This window comes from Anser cygnoides, chromosome 4 (genome assembly GCF_040182565.1).
Source record: "Anser cygnoides isolate HZ-2024a breed goose chromosome 4, Taihu_goose_T2T_genome, whole genome shotgun sequence".
Taxonomy (NCBI): Eukaryota; Metazoa; Chordata; class Aves; order Anseriformes; family Anatidae; genus Anser; species Anser cygnoides.
In genome coordinates, this window is record NC_089876.1 from 27,038,329 (window position 1) to 27,054,071 (window position 15,743).

The window sequence follows — 15,743 nt, forward strand, 5'->3', positions numbered from 1 at the left end:
AGTATCTTGGTCCTTCATGGCTGCTTGTGCTATAAAAGGGTGGAAATAATAGCAATGATCAGATCAGGGTTCATTAATGACTGCGTCACCATGTGATCCCCATCTGCTGGTGTAATATATGAGAGGGTAGTGATTATCCCCTCCTCACTTACAGCTCCCAAACAGTACAGGTTAAAACAGAGTTTTGAAGGCTTCATTGATGGTGAAGCTAGTTCTAGGCACAACCGAAATAAGCAGTTATCTAAGCTATCAGTGTTAAATACAACAAACTCATAGATACAGATGAGCACCAGAGGGAAATGTGGTAGGTCTCATGGCATTGCCCCCAGCTCTCTTACAAGTTCAGGCTGTCTCTGCAGAGCAGCTCGTTCAAGTGTCCTCACCTCGCACATCTCTGAACACAAGTGCTTCTTGCAACAGTCACACACCTGCCCCCATACTTTGCTTGCCTGCACTGATGGCACTGAAGGAAAAGGCAGCACTGGCAAGACCAGCCTTTGTGGGCAGAATGGTGGGACAGAAAGGCAGTTGGCCATGGTCTCACCTTCCTCCAGACAACAGGACACAGGAGCACATGAGCTCAGTATTGGTAGGAGAAGCAGCAGCTGTAGGTACAACTGAGGTCACAAGCAGAGACAAGCATCAGGACAGGGGGTTATTCAGCCTTTACTCCCAGTCCACAAGTATAGATGGTACCTGCCAGAGCCGCTCTCCTGAGGCTATGAAACTGAATTTTACCAAAATAAGTATATTCATCCTCAAGGCAGTAATTTTTAATTCTGTTTGCACTCACCTGAAGCCTGCAGCCAACTCAATATCTGGGGACAGATACAAAAGTGCAGTGCATCTCCCCTACACTTTTCACAGATCTTGACACGTTGTGCTTCACTAAAAGGAGAATCTCTTTGCTACTGTTGAACATGTCCTCCAGATGTGACTTCACTATGCTGAATCTGTAAGGACCAAGGAGCTGTTCCATATCAAACACACTTAAATTTCCTATGCTTAAATTCCCTTCTATGCTTAAATCTCCCTAAAACCACCCTCTGACTCCAAAGATCTTCTCACTTACTGTTTTTCACTGATGAAAGTGTCGGCCCTGCAGGAACAAGCAGCACGTACAAATACTTTCAAACCCAGCCTGGAAGAATCACTTCAGTCTCCCAAAGGGAAAGCTGGAAGAGGACTGAGAGCCACAGCTGATCCTGCCATCTGCAGTCCCAGGAAAGCAGCATCTCCCTGCAGGGGTAGGCTCAGTTTCAGAAAGAAAATTTGCTGCAACTCTTACCAGTTTAAAAATTAGTTTTATATAATCTTTTTTTCATTTTTCTCCTACCTGAAAAAAATCCTTTCAGATATTGAAATGAAATGATGAAGGCCCAGGATGTATAAACTGAACTACTACGCAGGCAGAGATGTCTGCTGTGAGCCTTGCTTAAGTTCTTCCAAGATGGAAATTCCCAGGCCAAAGCACAGCCATCGATGTGTTAGGAATCTGGTCCATATCAGTCATCTAAGCTCATTTATAGAAGAAGATCTATTAATTCATCCACATTCTGAGGTGCCAAGAAAGTTGTGATGAAAGGTTCTTCTGCTGTACATGCACAAATGAAATAAGGGTTCACATAAAGTGTGATTCGGTGAGATAATGAGCAAGGGGAAGAAAATAAAAATCAAGGAAAAATAAAAAGTTTCACTAAGCCAGGGCAATTGAATCAGCCTCAAGTGTTGCATGACATTTTTACCCTCTCCGATTTAAAGCCATATCACTGGCTGTAGCAAAGACTGTATTTGGAGATCCTCTCCAGTTCCATTTTAATCATCTGGAAATGGCAGTACAGAAACACTGATGTGCATTTAAACACCTACCCACACATAGAGTGGCTCCAGTTACATAAGAGTGTAAAGCAATTAATGCCTCTTGGAAAAAAAATAGCACTACGTGTTGTAGCTATTTCATACCCTCCTTGTGCACATCAGTAAAGCACCTCTAAATCCATCTTTCTTGTAGAGTTTAAAACATGTTCATTCAAATATAATTAAAATAGCATGAACTTTAACTAGTTACTTTTAGAACATAGGTGGTAAAAAGAGGATGAATCTGTGAATGACCTTCAAGGGGTTTTTCCTCATCTGTGCTAATGCTAATGATGTGAAGTGCTTGTGCTATGCACATAAAAGCCCATGCAACACTTATTAGTGTTACTAAAATGAGCACCAAACGAATTGCTACCAGTGTGATCATTTTCAATAGGCAAAGTCCATTACAGCATTATGGAGCCTACTTCAGATTTCGGTGAACTGTGTTTACCAAAACATGCATGTAGGGAAAAGTAGGAGAGCAGAACAATTCATAAACACTGCCTCCAAACTCCCCTGCCCTAATCCCATTTTAAATGTCATCATTCATTATTAGCATGTTTATTACCTGTCTCCTGTTTACATGCATCCTTCTTACATCCCCATACCAGCATGCCCAGCCAGACCCATCGATTCCTGTGGATGGGAAAAGTTTCATGCCATGGCCTCAAGTCCCCTTGGCCCCATCACTGCCTCCAGGTGATGAACGAGGCCACTGCACGGATGCTCCCTGTCCGCACACTTGATTTCTCAAGCATGGAAACACAGAGTCAAGGAGAGATAGAAAGAATCCAACTCACTTCAGATGTTGTCATGCTTAATTTGTATACTTCATTTGTGCAATTAAATCATATAAGTGTTAGGTCTTAGGGGCACCTGATGCTGTCAGACTTGCAATGCTGAGCTAAAAGGAGGTTATACTGTTCTGTGTGCACTTTGAATTAAAATTACCTTCAGCTAAAGAAAACTTCATCATTCAAAACTTTGTGGATGTTTTCCACGGTTAGAAGAAGGAATTTGAGAAAATAAAGGTGTTTATGTTGGTGGTGGGGAACCTCAAAAACTCAGCTCTGATAATAGAGGCTGAACTGTATTATGGAGATCACAGTGTGTGCATTCTGGAGACTACTTTAGATGTTATTGTAACCACTTAATACTGGGATGCTAAGGATGAATAGATATTTGGGTAATTATAAAATAATTTTCCTGCCTCTCAATAAGTGCTATCCTAATGAGATAATCCAATGATACATATTGGCATAATCTCAGAGAATACACCTAGATGGACCTTAAGAAGATCCCACAGTCCATTCCTTAGGCATGGTGTGTTGCAGCATAGTACCTGTACCACTCCTGAAATACATTTTTCTAATATGTACCTAGAAACTGCCAGTGACTGGTTTCCCTGTAACATCCTGAAGCAACTGATGCAAAATTTGTCAGATAAGAAAGTTTTCCCCTTATTAACTGAAGTCTGGTTTGTTGCATTTTAAGCCCATCATGTCTTGACTCAGCCACTGAAGTCGGCAGCAGCTTTTCATGTATTTGAAGACTGATACCATGTCCCCTCTATGTCTATTCTTCACTATGTTAAACACGAGATGTTACAGTTTCTCTTTCTGTTTACACATCCCACTACAGCATATGCCTTTTTTCTTTCTTCAACAGCTTGACATTGGCCCATTATTCATCTTGTGAGCCACTGTAAATGCCCCAGATCTTTTTCTTTAGAACCGTTAGCTATTTCCTGTTCTGTATTTGCACATTCAATATTCCTCCCCCAGCATTGTCCCTCCCTCTCCTATTCTGCATAGGAAGACCTTGCTGCAAATAGGTGCAAAGTAGCAGCATTGCCTTGCCTTAGTTCTGATGTCTGCAAAATCCCAACAGTTACTAGGCAAGGAGGATGATGCAATGATAGTTAATCATCCTGCTCATAATTGCCTCATCATTCTATAAAGCTTTCACCTTGTTTTTGCTGCTTTCATCTACTGTCTCATCTTACGGACATGAGTCAGCTGTCTAAACATAGGCATCTACCACCTTTTACACTCCCTGAAGTACCCAAGGCAGCTGCCTAGGACTGGCAGATGTGAAGCAGCACCTACATGGTTCAGGAGCAACACCTGGAGACCAGGCAGGACACACAGCAGTGCCCAAACTGTCCATAACACCCATGTTCAGGCTTCTAAATCCCATCCCTTTGTATGCTACTGCAGCGTGCACATCAAAATGTGCAAAAAGGAAAATATACAAAGATTGGAATTTCCAAATTCCATTGGAATCAATAGGGAACTTGTGTTATCTCAAAAGAAATGCGATTAGTGGGCAAAAAATTAGAAAGAAGGGAAAAGCTGAAGCTTTAAATCTTGCTGAATATCTGTAGTGCAGTAACATTCAAAATCTCTGTCCAGGATCAAATCCTGTGTCCAAGAACTGCATAGGGATATAGTTTGCACTTGGTCAGAGTTGAGAGTATCTCTATTTATGCATTTCAGATTTTAATACCGAGCCAGACTAAGTGTTATTGATCTCAAGGAGACAAAACTATAGCTCATAATCACTTTTTACAACAAAAGGTGAAGAGCAACTCATAGAAACTGGGATCAATCTGTACAAGAAAAAAGGGGGAAAGTTGAGTATCAGTTCTCATGGAAGCTTCTCCATCTCCAAACCTAGCCAGGTTGGTAACTTGGGAAAAGAGCTAATCCACAGCCCTTGCATTGCTGTGCAGCAGGTAGGGCAAGAACAACAGGGGCTGTTGTGATTTGATACCTGTCAGGCATGCTACTGCTTGGGAAATATATTTTGCAATACTATCTGATGCAAGATTTTAAGAGCAGCTTTGGCATATATGTGACCGCAGTGACAGGATGAATTTATAAAAGTCAGCCATGAAGTTGCTAGGTAACAGTGTCCTGTCCTCACATCCACTGATCACTGATGACTTGTTCTCTTAATATCCTTGCTCAAAATTTTTGTGTGAACAGATTTTTAAATAAAAACAAATCTGAATTTATCTATTTTACAGAATTTGTTCTTTGCCAACTTTCTAATAGTCTGTCTAATCCTTCACTCTCACACCAAATGCAGCTCTTTGTATTTCTGGGAAATCACAGCCTCTTCCTCAATCCCCACTCTGAAAGAGCAATATGGAAATTTTACAGCAGAGAGCTCATCCCTCTCCGTGACTTCATTAACACAAATGACACACAGTATTGCATTCAATGTATAAATTCAGTCTGGAGTCAGCTTCTAATCAAAATAAGCAGTAAGGCAGCAGATACAAGAGAACGACTGTGAAGTTTATGGACCACCTGAGGAAAGACTCACCCTGCAACAGGACTCTCAGAAGACCTGAAACAGCCTAGGGCAAAAAGATGGTAGCACCAAAACAAATCCAACTAGAAGCAAGTTTTCCACAGCCCATCATAAATAATAAAAATACCTGCTGCAAACATAACATCACTGGGATTTTTATGATTGACTGTGACAGCCAAGGAGCTCTGACACCAACAATGGCTTATCTTGGGCTTTGTCTTTTCCAAGTGTGTTAACATGGCTTACCCATTCCCTTGCTTTCACTATACATTTCACTATGTCATTTTGCACTTTCTGTTGTTTTTGAGGATACAGTAAGTGGTACGTTATAGATCGCTGTCATCCCAAGTTAGAATTTCAAGGCTAAAATGTCATCCTCTGAGGAGAGAGCTGGTACAGCAGCTCCCAGGGTCCTTGTGTCCAAAATGAACACGAAGTCTCAGAAGGAAAGGCTCAGCTGTCCCATCTGCTCAGTGATGCTTTATTCCCCAGCAGGGTAGGCAAAAGCCATGGAAACCTGGCCACAGAAGCCAAAGAAAAAGAAGTAGTCTCACCTTACTATGTAGAGGCAGTGATGCAGAGAGCTGCTACAGGTTATGCGTCTTCAGTAAGGCCCATTACAAAGGGAAACCAAACTGTAACTCAGAAATATTTAGTCATCCCAGGTGTCAGTGTCCTGCTTCTGGCAGTTTTGATCAGTTCCAGCAAGGAGAAAAATTATTAGCTTAACAAATTCTGTGCATCCAGAATTCAAGTATTCCTGAAATATATCTTTCTCTAAGTAATCATCATCATCATTTTCTTCCGTTTTTGTTTTTTTTTTATTATTATTATTTTTCAGCATATTGCCTTAAGCATTCTTTGTAGTTTCTAGGTAATGGCTCCATGTTAAAGGCTCATTAAAAGCAAATGAGATTCCAAGGTCACCTTATACCCTTTGCAAGAAGTGCCACAATTCAAGTGCATCTGAAATGTCCCGCACTGATGTTAGAGAGGCTCTTACCAGGTATCCCAGAGACTTGCTTTTCATCAAGGTGAAAGCTTCTCTGTTAGCTGCCATGACTTTTGGTTCAGTTTGTACAGTAAGCCCTTTGCCAAAGCACTCGTCCCCACAAGACCCACTGCCGCTGCGCCTCTTAAGGCAGAACATCACAGCTTTGCCAGAATCATCCTGCTCTGGTAATTCATCACATCCCACTGCAGATGATGTTTTCTCTATGGGAGTCTGGCTTATTAAAGTTTTTTACAGAGGTACCTAAGTAGTGAAGTAAAAGGCAGTGGCATGTCTGACCACAGCTAAACCAAGATATTTCCTTGATTTGTCTTTTTAATTTTAACTTATCTCAGGCATGCCTTGCTCTGGATTCAGGGACTGACTGCCCCCTTTTCCCCCTGGCATTTTCCCTTTTCAGTGTATTTCCTTCCAGCATATTTCCCAACACACACAGACCTTCAGAAACACACACCTTGCCACTGGGTCTTTGTATTTCTTCAAAATACACCTGAGCTTTCAGCTTACCACAACAGCAGGTGTACCTAGCTTCGATGTCACGTTGTTTTAGCCAGTAGCACCCAGTCATAGTCTTTCAGGACGTAATGTGCTGTTCCTTTATTGCATTATTGTTCACCTAGCGACATCTATGAACCTGCATAGGCACATTTCCCCTTTCCAGTGCCGAACGCTTTGAGTGCCTAAGTCAGCTATCAGCTAGGCATTTGCAGACCAACCATACCTTTTCCTCCTGGAGCAAATGCAGTAGTTCTTAAAAGCTGTTGTACAGCTTAGAATTTTCTTGTCCTCTGGGTGTGTGGGTATCTGTTCCTTCTAAGCTACAAAGACTATGGTTGTAGCTGAAAAAATACTCTTCACAGATTTTTACCTGAAGCTTTTTTCAGAGGTGACATTAGAGACAAAGGGAAGAGTTCAAAGAAAGCAGGCGCTCTCTTACATCCTATTATCCATCACAGCTCTGGTTCTCACTGCTGACACTGTGCTTTTTTTCATTTTTATATTACACGGTCTCTCATCTGCTGCCACTCTTGGGTCAGGTTTGACAGTGCACTATTTGAGATGCCAGCCTTGAAATAACCTGTGCGTAACCAGATTTCATTTAACACTGTTGCAGGCCATACTCTGCAACTCCCCATTTCTCTTTTGAGAAAGATTTTACAGACACTTCAAATCCGAAAATAAAAACCCTAAATTTCCCACTATTGACTAAATGTTGTATATTAAAGTCTTCTTCAGTGACCACTACTGGCTTCTCTAGACTTTCCTCATGATAACACAACAGGTGATTCAGGACCATCCTTTTGATATATGTTACCTGATTCAGCACTGGATTTATTCTTCCTTGTACTAATTTCAATGTCAGACTACTCAGTAGTGTTCTTCATTACCACAGATCATTACCCATTAACCTTGCTAGAAAGCACCACAAAACCAACAGTGAAGAATATAAATCATCGACCTTGCGTATTACCATAATCCACGCAATTCAAGTTTTACTGAAAAAAGTTCCATTCATCTGATTATTTCTGAACTGGTTTGAAATACGTGTAATGTATATAATCTCAGAGTAAATAGAAATTCTAATTAAGCTGCCTTCAGTGAGGACCGTATTTAGTTCGTATTGTGTGTGGAGCTGTTTGACTCTACATCAAATCCACTTCAGAATGAATCATTTAAAGGCTTCCTAGACACATACGTGGAGGCTCATTTTTAACAGCCCGGGTTATACGGCATAAAAACACAGCTAGCATCATTTTCAGTAGACATCAATACCAGAAAGAAAAGGACTGCAGATCACCAGCCAGTGTATCTGAAACACAGAAATGATACATACAGGTCAAAGCAAAGATTCTGGATCTCCAGGAGCTCTTTCGGCTTCTTAAGCTTACCACATGGCCAGTGTACCCCTCCGGCAAATGTTTCTGCCACTACACTTTTGAGCTAGAGTCTTCATAAAGTACAAAATCTCAAAGGGCAGGGGACACAACTAATGTCAATGTCATATCCCAATAAATTTCACAGAGACGTTAAAAACCAAACCAAAACAAAACAAAAACTTGTAAATACAGTTTCAAAATTTTTCAGTTCTTTCCGAAGAATACATGCTTGGAAACTTCCGTTGCTTATGACAGACACCTCTTAATGCTGTATTGTTGGCTCAAAGTCCCCAGAGCAGGTCATGTTCTTGTCATCTCACTCACCAGCATTTCTCACTTCCCAGCTCACTGTGATATGAAGGAAAAAGGTATATGTACTGTTGCAGTTCGTGAGATGTTTCTTCTTTACTCCGTCTCTTTTTAAAGCTGGTTGTTAGTTCACACGTTAACACTAATTGCAGCAGCAGAGGCATCAGATGTGGAAAGCCAGTTCTCTGCAATAACAAAGTCCCAAAACATTTAGAGCTATATAAGGTAATAAGGCAGAAAGCAGCTAATGCAGCATGCAGTGTGGTAGCAGAATGTGTGAAGCATTACAGCTTAGATAAACCCATTCAAACCTAATTCACCTGTCGCATGATCTCAATAAACAGTTCCATCAGTGCATGAACAGGTATTGATGAAGGTGATTACGCAAGTAGAAAGGCCAAATCCTCCTCAGCAGACGCAGTGTCTGCACAAACGTCCAGACTTTAACACACTTAAGAACTGCAGACTTTTAATAGATGATACACTGATAAAATCACAGAATGGTTGAGGGTGTGGTCCAACACTCCTTCTCAGGCAGGGCCACCCAGAACATACCCAGGACCATGCCCAGACAGCTGTTGAAGATCTCCAAGGAGATATCCAAGGAGACCCCACCACCTTTCTGGGTAACCTGTTCTCCATCTTCATCACATGCACAGCATTTCCAGATGTTCAGAAGGAACCTCCTGTGTTCCGGTTTGTGTCCAGTGCCTCTTGTCCTGTCACTGGGCACCACTGAAAAGAACCTGGCTCTGTCCTCTTTGCAATAGGAGAGGTGCTCCAGTCCCTTTGTCATTTTCACGGCCCTTCACTGGACTCTCTCCAGTATGTCCCTGTCTCTCTGGTACGGAGAAGCTCAGAACTGGACACAGTGCTCCAGGTGTGACTTCATCAGGGCTGTGCAGAAAGGAAGGATCACTTCCCTCAACCTGCTGGCAACACGCCTCCTCATGCAGCCTAGGATATTATCTGACCATCTTTGCAGCAAGGGCACATTTCAGGCCTATGTTCAACTTGGTGTCCACCAGGCTCTCAGGTTTTTTTATGCAAATCTGCTTTCCAGCCAGGAAGCTCCCAGCATGTACTGGTGCCTGGGGTTGTTCCTCTTCAAGTGCAATTCCCTTCATTCAACTTCAGAAGGTTCCTGTCAGCCCATTTCTCCAGTCTTCACAGGTCCCTCTTCATGTCAGCACGACCCTCTGGCATATCAGCCACTCGTTCCAGTTTTGTGTCATCAGCAAACTTGCTGAGGGTACACTGTGCCCCATCATCCAGATCATTAATGGAGATGCTGAAGGGGATTGGACCCCATTATTGACCTGGGGTACCTTGCTAGTTACTGGCCTCCAACTAGATCTCGTGCATCTGATCTCTGGGCCAGCTATTCAGCCAGTTTTGAGTGCACCACACCGTTCACCCAGCCCATACATCAACAGCTTCTCTATAAGGATCTTTTGGAAGACTGTCAAAGGCCTTACTGAAGTCAAGGTAGACAATATCCTCTGCTTTCACCTCACATTTATTTCCTGTGTTTCTGGTTCCTCCTATGCCAGTTTGAGAGCAAAACACAGCGTATCCCCCTCAGCTATAGTGCAGCTGCAACAGAGCCCACATAAATGATGTAGTAGTCACTTGGGGGGCCTACCTGACTATAATTTTCCAACATCCTTGTCTAAATTTTCCACTAGTTGTAGCCCAATGTGGTACCTATGCATTAGCAGAATTCCCTCCACCTTGTTCTTGTTGGCTTGTAAAACCATGAGCATCCTGGCTTTTTCAGACCTTTTCCAGCACTTCCTCATTCTATAGGGGAATTCATCAATTTAAACCAAAGGGCGTCACTACGAGGTTTCAAAACCTTCTGTTTTTTATATATATATATTATACATATACACACTATATACATATACACACTATATATATGTGTGTGTGCGTGTATGTATGTATAAATATATATATATAATTGCTTCTCAAGGTCTCTCTTGACGTATAACACTCCCTGGAGCTACCCTACAGTGGAGAGCTAGCATTTGGTTAAGAAATTTGCAATTCTTTGATGCAAATCAGAAGGAAGTTATATATGTATGCACATACACACACACACTAATTTTCTACTGTAGGGTAGCCGCAGGGAGTGTTTTAAGTAATAGATGATAATTGAGTTGAGATTAGCTGCTATATCAAAACTACTTTAAAGGATGAGAAGGCAGTTTCCTTACTAAGCAATTCAAAAATCACTTGGGATTGCAAGTCTACCAAAAATTCAAGCAAAAGATATGCAAAACCCCTATGTGCTTCAGAGAAGCCACATGCCAACTCTTCTCCAGGCAATTACAAGCAAGACTTTGTCTTGGTTTTGAAGCAAAAAAAAGTCTCAGAGAAGATACTGACAACAAAGATGTTGTTTCTAGTACCACGAGCTGTAGCTTTCATAAGGATTCAGATGGTATGCCTTGGCAGATGGTAGAGTAATAGGATGCTTTCAGTATTTGGGTTCTAGTCCCTCATTTCCAGGCTGAGGACATTGTACTGTTTGCAGTCTTACTTTGTCTCCAATTTCCAGAAGTTTACACATTCTGGAAAATTAACAACAAAGGAAATATTCTACACATTTAATTTTTCATTTCCATTCCTTTCTGCTTCTCAAATTGCTGCTGCAAAGAAAACTAAAAGCACCTTCAAGAGACATACCCCTTCTCCTCATCTATAGCTATTTGGACATTTCATTTCTTACACCAATTACTGAGTGACATTTTATATATTGCAGTATAATAACTATAGTTCTTTAAAGAGCACAATTAATTAAGCCTCAGAACAGCTCTTTGAAATAGTCAAGATTTATTATATTACAGGTGAGTGAACTGAGACATAGAGAAGTTAGGATCAAGAAGAAACATGAGCAATACTTAGTATGAGGTCACCACAATCATTCTTGCACTGATACTGTCATTTTCAACTCTTTGCTTCTAATGGCTTATTAATTTGCAAGAAGACATTCAAGGTTTTCTGTTAATTTAGCAAGGGGACATGTTTTAAGTTGTTAGTTAAAATGCCTATTTTTTTTTCCATTCAGAGTTTAGCATATAGCTTGAAGGTCTGCATCTTCAGCAACTGAAGACGTCAGGCACAGATGACTTAGGAAGGTCATTCAGGAACCAAAAAATAATGAATTTTGGAATTCATATGCATCGGAAATGCATGTGATGGAGGATAATAAATCTATCAGATTTATCAGCCTTACCTGTCACCTGTACAGTTAATCTGATTATTCTCATGACATATTTTAGCAGCAATAAATCTATAATAGGTCTAGCCAGACTATGTCTTGCAAAACAAGCCACTGAAAGCATGAAAAGAATCATTATATTATAAATAAGTAAAGTAGGAGGGGGAAAAAGTCTAGTATGTCTTAACAGGACATATAAACTAGGGCATTAAAGCACGGCATGGTGGATGAAGATGCCAATGCACCTTTAAAAATAAAAATAAATAAAAAAATAACATTTTAGGGCTAGAATGATTTTTATTTCACAAGAAATGGGATTTTTATTTGCAACAACAGTACGATGTTGGAAGCATGAAAACAAGCATAGATTTTAATGAAGGTTAACCTCTGGATTTTTAACCTCCTTTAACCATAGAGCCTTTAAAAAAAAAAAAAAATACATTCTGCAGCTCATCTCGTGAGACCAGGACCACTCTCCCCATCTGACTCATCAACTGGTTGCTCTGGTGTTGCTTTGCTACTGTCTGTCAAACTGTCTCCAGATGAACCATTTGACAGCTCATTTTATAAGGGTTAAAAGGCACACTGAGGTTTTGTTTTTGACAGCATATAGCCTGGAAACAAATACTTGCTTATGCCAGTGCCTCCAGTTTGTCTTAAACAGTCAACTCAGGCAAAAAGTAGGAAAGCCTCAACAGCAGAAAAATATCAAAAAGGATTTTGGTAGAAGTGCTCGCTATTTTGCACTAAAAATATATGAACTAACCAATAAAGGAAGAGATTAAGAAGTACAGTAAGAATTAAGCCATTACACTCAAAACAAGGAATAAATATTTTCAACATGTCACATTGACAGTAGGTACAACACATTACTGTCCAAGAAATGACTTGGCCCCATGAGCAACAGCAGCAAACAGTGGTCACCTAGTTTGACCTCTCTCTGAACTAGTCCTCTCAGGTACAATATACTTCAGGGCACTCTATCTGAACCTGATAGGAAGACTCAGAGTTTTTCATGTTCTTAAATATAAGAGAAAGTAATAAAAACTTTCAGAATATTGTAGGATCAGTGTAAAGACACTCAAGTAGATTACCAAAACAAAGACATTTCATGTAAATATAACCAATAGCCTGCCATCCACTGAGTAATTCAAGAATTTCCCTTCAGCTGCTTAAGCAATTGAGAGCCAAAAGGTACCAACATTTTCATTAGCGAGTGTCCAGAATTCTAGCAATGCATGTGGGTGAACTGCCTCACTGGTTGTTTCATGCCTGTGTCCTTTAGAGGTCTCATACACAAGCCCCCATCATTTGAAATCTCATGTGGTGTCTGTCACACTGAACCTCTCTGACAGCTTGAAAGCAGGAAATTGAATCAAGCCTTTTATATATGAAACTGCCATCAGCAGGTGTGCATATGCTTGCATACAAGCCAAAGTTCTGTATACATCCTCAAAAATAGTAAGCAGGTTTCTCCAGAAACAGGCTCTAACATCTGGCCAACAGGTAAGGTAGAACAATTAGACAATTTGACTTCAAGACTACCTCAATACAGCAGTGGGGAGGCAGCTACTAGATCCATGGTTCCTCTTGTTTTTAAGAGGTTAATATAACTCCAAGTCATTCTAACAGGTTCAGAAAGAGTGCCCTGAAGTTCAGAGGGAGGTCCAGCAGCAGAGTCCCACCTACAAACAGGACTCCAGGACTCCAACATCATTACCCACCCAGCTAGGCTCGCAAATGTTGGAGAAGCCATCACCAACAGCTTGACTCAAATGACATTTGACACAAGTCCCTGCTGTGTGTGTGCAGCTCAGTGTTGCCAGCTGCCTACTGGCAGCTCTCTGAGCACCTGGACAAGCACATTGGGGATGGACAGTGTGATTACATCTGAGACTTCCAACAAATCTGAATGCATAGAAAAGTGTAGAAATAAAAAGGCGTCTCTACAATGCTGCACAAGGTTTCTATCCTTGTTTCCATATTCTTTTTAGTCAAGTCTTGAAATAGGTGTCCTGATTGTTTTATTTAGCAGTGCTAGAACCCACAAATGATCTCCTTGGGACTGTCTCAGCATCTGCCATAAATCCAGATCTTGTGTCCAAGTGCAAGTCCTGGGTGTAATTGTAGAATACATGTAAATGGTCCAGTGAGTTCAAGCAAAAATAGTTGGTACCATGGCAAAAATCTAAAAATCTACATGAAGATCCACAGTGTGCTGAAGAAGAGAGACTTAAAAAAAACAAATTTATATCAGGTCATTTTTCAGGGATTGTTTTTCTACTTTCCCTTTCCAAACCATGGAAGCCTTAGAGAGTTTATCCCAGAAGAGGCTGTTGGTCATATACCAGATTCCTGATGTAATTGCCCATAGAGTTTTGTTCAGAAAACTATCCTTTGGAGAAAGCAAGAGTAATCCGAGTACAACCAGGCCAACAATCTGAAATAAAATGCCCCAGTCATATGCTAAATAAAGGATTAGTGACATTATATTACTTGGCTATTCTGCAGAGTGTTAATTCATTTGTGTGCCAGTTTTTTTCATTTCCATTTTTTTTTCCCATGTGCTTGCCACAATGTTTATGAGTCCATTCCAGAGATGTTTATCACAGGGATTTGACTGAAATCTCCATAGACAGCTTTTTCACAGAGCAGAGTTCAGTTACAAAGCAGTTGTTTTAACATCTGCCATCACTCAGCAGGGCAGATGACCTATTTACACAAGGCTTTTGTAAAAGTCTTACAATGCCACACCATCCTTTAGACTTTGTCATCTGGTTCAATAGATGTCCTTTTCTAAACTCCTACTTTTTCTGTGCTTGTTCCTTCAAGGGATGAGGTTCAGCCTTTCACTGAAGCTAAGAGGAGTTTGGGCAGCACAGGGAGTACTTCACTTGGGAGAAATCTGCACTAAACCAGTTAACACCCATTGGGACCTCACTAGGGGATACTTGACAAGTCTAGCTTTCCTTCTGACAAACATGTTGGTAAAGAATAATTTACTAGTAGGTGAAGTGCAGTTGTGCTAAAACAAATTTCTGATGCATTTATACTTAGTTTCTCACGAACGACCAGATTGTGCCTGTCACTACTACAGACCTGTGGAAGGTGAGAAGGCACAAAATGTCTTTCCAGTTCTCCCAAGTGATGGGACCACCTGCACATTAACAGCTATTCCTGTCAGTTCTCCTGGAGTTGTCTCTCTCCACAGAGAGACAATAAGCTTTCTCCTTCCATAGTAAACCTTAGACCAGAACCAACATGTAGAGCTCATTTGCTAAGTCTCATATAGATGCAATAGAAGTGATGTTCTCACAGTAACAGCCAGGGCTTTTACTTACTTGTCTGAGATGTGGCAGTTACTTATGGACATGCTTCATCTCTTCATCTCTTTTCTGCTTCAGGCCTACTTCCTCCATATACACAGATAGAGGATTTTAGTCAGTCTTTTTATGGTCTGCCTATGGTGGACAAGTGATCAAGGAAAATTGGTCTTTTTTTTGGTGGGTTGGTGAAAATATACAAAGACAAGAACAAAAGAAAACACAGAATTCATGCAGGGTAGCCAAAGAAGCAGTTTGTCTTACAAATATCAGAGGCTGATATTAATTAAATGCAAACTAATGATAGTAAAGAAAGCTGATATATATTGAACTCAAAAGAACAGTTCACCATGGTAAGCTGTGTTACACTATTAGACTTCAAGATATTTTTTTTAGAATGTGGTAATCAGTAATAACACAAGATGTTTTTAATGCATTAAACTACTAGAAAAAATGTGTATTCCTGTCCAAGCCTGAGAGAGCATTTCTAGTCCTGCACCACCCCAGCACTTGTTAGGATCAAACAAAGTGAAGGAGCAATTCCCATGGCACTTCTGCGGCTACCAGACAGCCAACCAGCAAGTCCCTGAGGGAGCACACCAAGAACTTGTTACAAACCCAGCAAGACCAGCAGGGAGAAACACTGGACAGAACTAGATATCTGAGGCATGTATTTATTAATTGCATCCAGGTGGAAGTGACAGAAGAGGAAGAATAAACGTGGCAGATGCAGAAGTAGCAGAAGCACAGGGGTGTTTTGTTTTATTTTAATAATAACAGTAATAATAGTACATTGTTAGTTAAGAAAAAGTCCA

The 15,743-nt window shown here is 40.8% G+C and overlaps 1 protein-coding gene across 4 annotated transcripts in view; it reads left to right on the forward strand.

Annotated features, from left to right (window-relative positions):
- GABRB1 (gamma-aminobutyric acid type A receptor subunit beta1) overlaps positions 1 to 15,743 on the forward strand; it is a 126,560-nt gene that overhangs the window by 24,624 nt on the left and 86,193 nt on the right. The window lies entirely within an intron of this gene.